This window comes from Eptesicus fuscus, chromosome 6, assembly GCF_027574615.1.
Source record: "Eptesicus fuscus isolate TK198812 chromosome 6, DD_ASM_mEF_20220401, whole genome shotgun sequence".
Lineage (NCBI taxonomy): Eukaryota > Metazoa > Chordata > Mammalia > Chiroptera > Vespertilionidae > Eptesicus > Eptesicus fuscus.
In genome coordinates this window covers 86,404,390-86,410,269 of record NC_072478.1, presented here as the reverse complement: position 1 = coordinate 86,410,269, position 5,880 = coordinate 86,404,390, and the positions used below count along the sequence as shown (strand labels likewise).

The window sequence follows — 5,880 nt, the reverse complement described above, 5'->3', positions numbered from 1 at the left end:
AAAAGAAAATTGCATTGTTTACTTCTTAGTGTACAAGCCATACACATTTGATGTAGAAAATTTGAATGCAAACATAAAGAAAACACCCAAATCTTCTATAATTCCACATATATAAATAAAACATATTGTGCATAGCATTTGATAATTTACTTTTGATAAACAACTTAAAATCTGTGTAATTAAATATTTAGGCATGAGACTTTTTAAATAGCTGTATAGTAGTATGTTCAGTGCATCATCCCTGGTTTACTTAATGAATCCCATTGTGTTGAATATTTAGGATTTTTAGGTCAGAAATTTTGCTGCAATGAAGGTCCTTGTTTATTTTTATTGACTTTTCCACTCACCCATGGTTATTTTCAGAAGGTAAGTTTTCTACGTGTGGAATTGCTGGGTCAATCAATGTGCATATTTTAAGGCTTTTGCTAGATATCGTCAAACTGATCTCTTGGAAGGTTGTGCACTGTATTTCTGAATGCATTGTTGAGGATGCATGTTTCCTAGATGAAATGTGCCCTTTTATGACTTTGTCACCAAATTATAAGACTTTTCAGATTTGACACCTATGACTTATTTTATAAAAATAGTGAATTTCCAATATGACTTCTGCCATGTTAGTAGCTACGTTTGTTAGTCAAGTGAATGAGATTGTTTTTGGATAGAGCAGTACCAAATTCAAAGTCTTTAGTACAATGGAAAGCATGGAATATCAATTTAGAAAACCTGGCTTTGAATTCTGGCTCTATGATCTGAAAGAGGTAATCCTTTTAAGCTTCAATTTTCTCATCTGTAAAATGAGGACCCACTCTGTCCTGTCTATCGGTAGGTGAAGTAGGCCCTGTGGTCTAAATGTGGTTGATTCCATTCCCACTTAGAGGAGTAGGTGCTTTTGTTTGTTTTTCTTTTGGTTTTATAGATTTATTTTCAAAGGGCACAAACACTTAGACAACTTAAATGCAAGTTTAAACAGAATTGCTCTGTCGATGTCAGCAATGATGCCAAAACACGTTCTGGCAGCCAGACATTCGCCTGTATCTTCGCATCTCCTCTCGGTGAAGAAAAGGGTCTCATATTTTATTCATACACATCCTTCTCATCTGCAATGTAATCTACAATTTCTTGTGGACAATCAGTTTCTCTGCATCTATGTCAGGAATTTCAAACCCAAATTTGTCCTCCAGAGCCATGATAATCTCCACTTGGTCCAAACTGTCTCAGCCCAGGTCTTTCATAAAATGGGAATTTACTGAGAGCTTCTCTGGGCCGATCTTGTCATAGAGTTTCAAGACATAAAGAACACAGTCCTTGATCCCCTCTAACATCAGAGGGGCGCGTCCCTATACTGGCGGCACAGCTTGTAACTCTGCCTGGTACCTGCTCTAGCGCGGAGCTGGGAGCCCTGGGCCTCACTGGGTTCCTGTGGGGCACAGCGTGGTGCTGAGTGGCCGGGTTGCGGCCAGCATGGGAAGCTGGGGCAGCTACACCAAGGCCGCAGGTAGGCAGTGGACACAGGTGGAAAGGACACGAGCCGCCATGGCTACGCCAACCCCAAGGAGTAAGATTTGATTGATGTAAACCCAAAAGTTCAATCCTATCAATTACCTTGCCTAATAATTGGGTCAGAGATGAGCATCCCAGTTCAAATCAATCATCATATAGCATTTGCAGTATTAGATTATATTCAAAATATATCAAGCTCATTCCATCTGGACTCTCCTACAGAAGGATTTTTCTTCCCATCCTGCTGACAACAGGCTCAGGCAATGGCTTTCTTTGCCCTACAAAATGTGGGTGGAAATTACATGTGCCACTTCCAAGTGGAAATTTTAAGAGCCAGCATGTGGTTCTGCCATCATTCTTTTCCTTCGCCACAGATTAATATGCCCTAGAAACGTGTGCTCCTTTTGTCTTGCTCCCAGAATGAAGAGGACATGGATGAAGTCTCACTTGTTTTGTAACAGCCTATGTTGCAAGTTGAACAAAAAATAAAACGGGGGTTTTTAGGGTCATTTGTTACCACGGCACAGCTTAGCCTAGGCTGATGCACACACCATTTCTTGGGTCTGAGTGAACATTTTGCAAGAGTGTGTGCCTAACCTCGTTTTGTCTGTTACAGGTGAAGCTCAGGCATTTTGGACACATCTGGGAGAAGAGGCCCTCTCTTTCTTGGGATGCTGTGATATATGGTGGTGTCACCAGGAACTGATGTAGCCTTTTGTGACTGCATGATAGAAGTCAGTCAGAGGAAAAAACCAACAGATAAGAATAACACCAAGAAAACTGCAGAGAAATGGAACCAGAGCCCTAATCTTAAATCAATGCCTGAAGTTGACAGACCTTTGAACTCTTCAGTTCGGGAACCAGAAATGAGATATTCCCTTTGCAGTTTAAGCGACTTTGAGTTGGATTTTCTTTTATTCGCAACCCAAAGCATCACGGCTGATTCAGCAGAACACAGTGTGGGAAGCATGAAAACAGGACAGCACCAAGAGGTGAGAATTTCTGGCAAGTAAAGAGGTCACAGGTGGAACTTGGAAGAGCTCTGGGAGGTGAGGCATTCTGACATTAGGGTGCAGTATGCTTACTCCACTGCGGGGTAGACGCTGAAAACTGGATGGGGGGTAGTGTGAGGAGATCGGCACTGGTTTCACACACGCTGATTTCTAGTTTCCCAACTCCGTACAGTATTCTCCTTGTTTTTACAGGCCTCGGCGTGCTTTTCCCTGCCTGCCAACCCTCCAGGACTTCAAACACTGACTGTGTACTCAGATGTCTATTTCCAGCCTGCCCTGCTCTGTCACTGTCTACACTTTTACCAGGGAGGTCTCTTCCTGGATTTATCACTTGACTGGTAGGGGGCTTACTTAATTAGCATTTGTAAGAGGTCCAGCTCTTTATTGGATTAGGGGTAATTAGGAAAGCAGAGCCAAGAGCTTTTTATTCCCTTCCTCTCTGCTGGTCTTTTTCCTGTCTCTTCTGGAGAAACTGGCATTGATGTTGACTTAAATGAACTTGAACTTGTTATGCTGTCTCCTTTCATTTTTCATGAAATGGATTCAGAAGTCTCCCAGGTCCCACAAGAGAAACGCTTTCCAAGGATCAGTCGATTCTCCTATATGGTAGGCAAATTCAATGGTGGTAAATAATGCAGGTTTGTGATCTCCATAAAGGGCAAAGTGTTTGCAAGCCATAGTGACTAGTAAAATCTGCTGGATTCTTACAAGAAATTCCTCTCCACTAGCCACTGGCACATCTTACCAAGTAAGTTCCTCCCTCAATGTGCCCTGAAAAAGATAGAATTTAAATGCTATGTTCTCTTTAATTTTGTTCACATCTTGATTGAAAATTTTTGGCCCTGCTTTCCTTATTTTACCACATAGAAGATGTTAGGAGCTGAATTTTGGGTGCTAATAACAGAAATCTGAAATAACATGATTTAACAAGATGGAGATTTATTTTTCTCTCAATTATAGGCAGGCTGGGGGCTGACTTTTGGTAGTTGTTACAAGGGTCCTATGATACAGTCCACGTCCCAGGCCTCTTCTATCCCTTTGTTCTGTCATCATTGGCATGTGACTTCCATCTTCAAGATGCAACATGGCCACTGTGGCTCCATATATCAAGTTTATATTCCAGGCAGGAAGAAAGAGGGAAGGGAAAAAAAGCAAAAGAACCTCCTAACTAAATTAGTACCCCTCCTGAAAGCCTTATCCAGAACTTAGTGACCTTACCCCTATCTCAAGGGGAGGCTTGAAAAAGTCGTTTGGCAACAGGGCACATTGATGCCTCTAACAGAATCGGGTTTATTAAGGAAGAAGTAATGATGGATAAAAAGTAGGCAATTATCAGCTTCTAGCATACAGCATTCCTAGCAATGTGTCTTAAATAATCACCCTCACTAATATTTATATTGTGTGTGAGGTTGTCAAAACAAACCCCTCCAATGGTCATAGACTCTGAGGACCTCTGTGACTTAAGAGAACACGGAGACTATTTTATGTGAAAGAATATCAGAGAATCTTTATTTGCCACCTGGTACCCAGCAATGACCTATGTACAATAGATACAGAGGGAAAAGCCTTCTCAACAATTTTAATAAGTTGAACATTGTACTCACTTCCCAGCTGCCTTCCAGGAGGCTCACCTGCAACTTCTCTGGGGTGAAAAGAACAGAACATGCTGTCCTGGTGCTCTCTGTGCAGGAGCCCTGTCCAATCTCTTGCTCTTCCAGTTGGACCTATGTTCTCTCCGGTGGATTCAGCAGTGCTTTTTTTAAAGTGAGTTGCTTAATTTGTTAGATATCAATTGGAATGCACCCCAACAGTGGATGCAGGAGGCCACTTATCAGATTCTAGACTTGGGGCAACAACAATAAAAACAAAAGATACTCATTGTGCAACTATCCGGCCATTGGTTATCACAGCAGTGGTTGCCAGAATGCAAAATCTTTCTGCTTTAAAGAGATAATGACAGATGGTTGTGGAGAGGGGGAAGGGTAGGGAAGAGACTGGACAATTTCCAAGTTCAATGTAAGGAAAATGCCCAGCCAATAGCAGGTTAGCAGGAGCTCAGTCAATGTTAATTTCCTCCTGCGCCCTTTGTGGTTCTGGGGTGAGGACATTTAGAAACTGCCAGGCAGAACATCTCGCAAAGGCATTTGTTCTGAACTCATTTTTGTACTATATCCAAAAATAATGAGAGAAACTGAGGCAAGAATGCTGAGACCTTTATCATAGCAAGGATTAGAAATCATCTTTTTTGGGACTAACCATTTCGTATTTGTGGATTTGACCTTATCTGGAAGCTATTTCCATCAGCAAAATGCAGCTTCCTTCTCTCCCACCACCCACTTCTTGCCCTGTCTTGCCTCCATCAACTGTTGTTTTCAGAGGGCAGGAAGCAGAACTAATACACCCTTTGAGTCCCTTCTGGTGTCTATTAACTAGGTTGTAGTTCAAGTGTGCGGAGATGGCATCCTTCCGATGAGGTCTCTTTGTCCTTGTCTTCTGCTGATGCTGTCTTAGAGCAGCCGCAGTATGCAAAGTTCAGGAACAGTGTCACTGCTTAAGGAGAGCATGTGGAACCTAAATTTAATGTCTCCCCTGGGACATATGCTATTAATTAAAGGCAGATTCTAAAGATTGCACTCGGTAGATGTGTTGTCACACTGGAGAGAACTAAAAAATATCCACTAAATGTATTTCAGCTTCCTGTCAATTATTCTATATTTGAGTGAAAGTAGTAACTATTTGTTGTATACCATATTTAACATAGGGGATTAAGACGCTGCTTGATATCCTCTGTGTATTCCCAACTCTGGAGAAATTCTCAACTCCCTGATCTGGTCTCTGGTCATCTACTTTTTCAGCCTCACATTTTATCACCTTCTAATATGTATCTTATAATCTAACTATATCAAGCAAATAATAATAAAAGCTGATATTTTGAGGCCAGCATCTCTATAGAAACACTTAGCATTAACTCTATTTAGCTCAAAGTGGGAATTTCTGGAAATGGGATTGCTGGGTAAATTAAGGTCTGTGGGGCAATAGTCCTTAGATACGCTTGCAGACATTGCTCATTGGCTATTGCTGTTCCATTCTTTTCAAATTCCCTGAGACCATTGTATGTCTTTAATTACATTTTCCCTTAATTCAATTTCTGGTTGATGCTCCTGGGCTGCGGGGATGTCCTTCGTACCTCCCCAGGTCAGCACCCCGCTTCCAGTTTATCTACATGCTCTGGGCTGCAGCCACTTCCTGGAAGCCTCCTGGAGCACTTGCATTTCAGCCTGTACATAGACACCTTTCCTTTGTCACCCTTAGGGGGATCCAGCACTGTCACCTGCCCAATCTTGATCAGCTATTACGGGTCAGCACT

General features: G+C 41.9%; 1 pseudogene; it reads right to left on the bottom strand.

Annotated features, from left to right (window-relative positions):
- Positions 1-1,074: 1,074 nt before the first annotated feature.
- Positions 1,075-1,535, bottom strand: LOC103295728 (acyl carrier protein, mitochondrial-like; annotated as a pseudogene).
- Between the last annotated feature and the right edge of the window lie 4,345 nt (positions 1,536-5,880).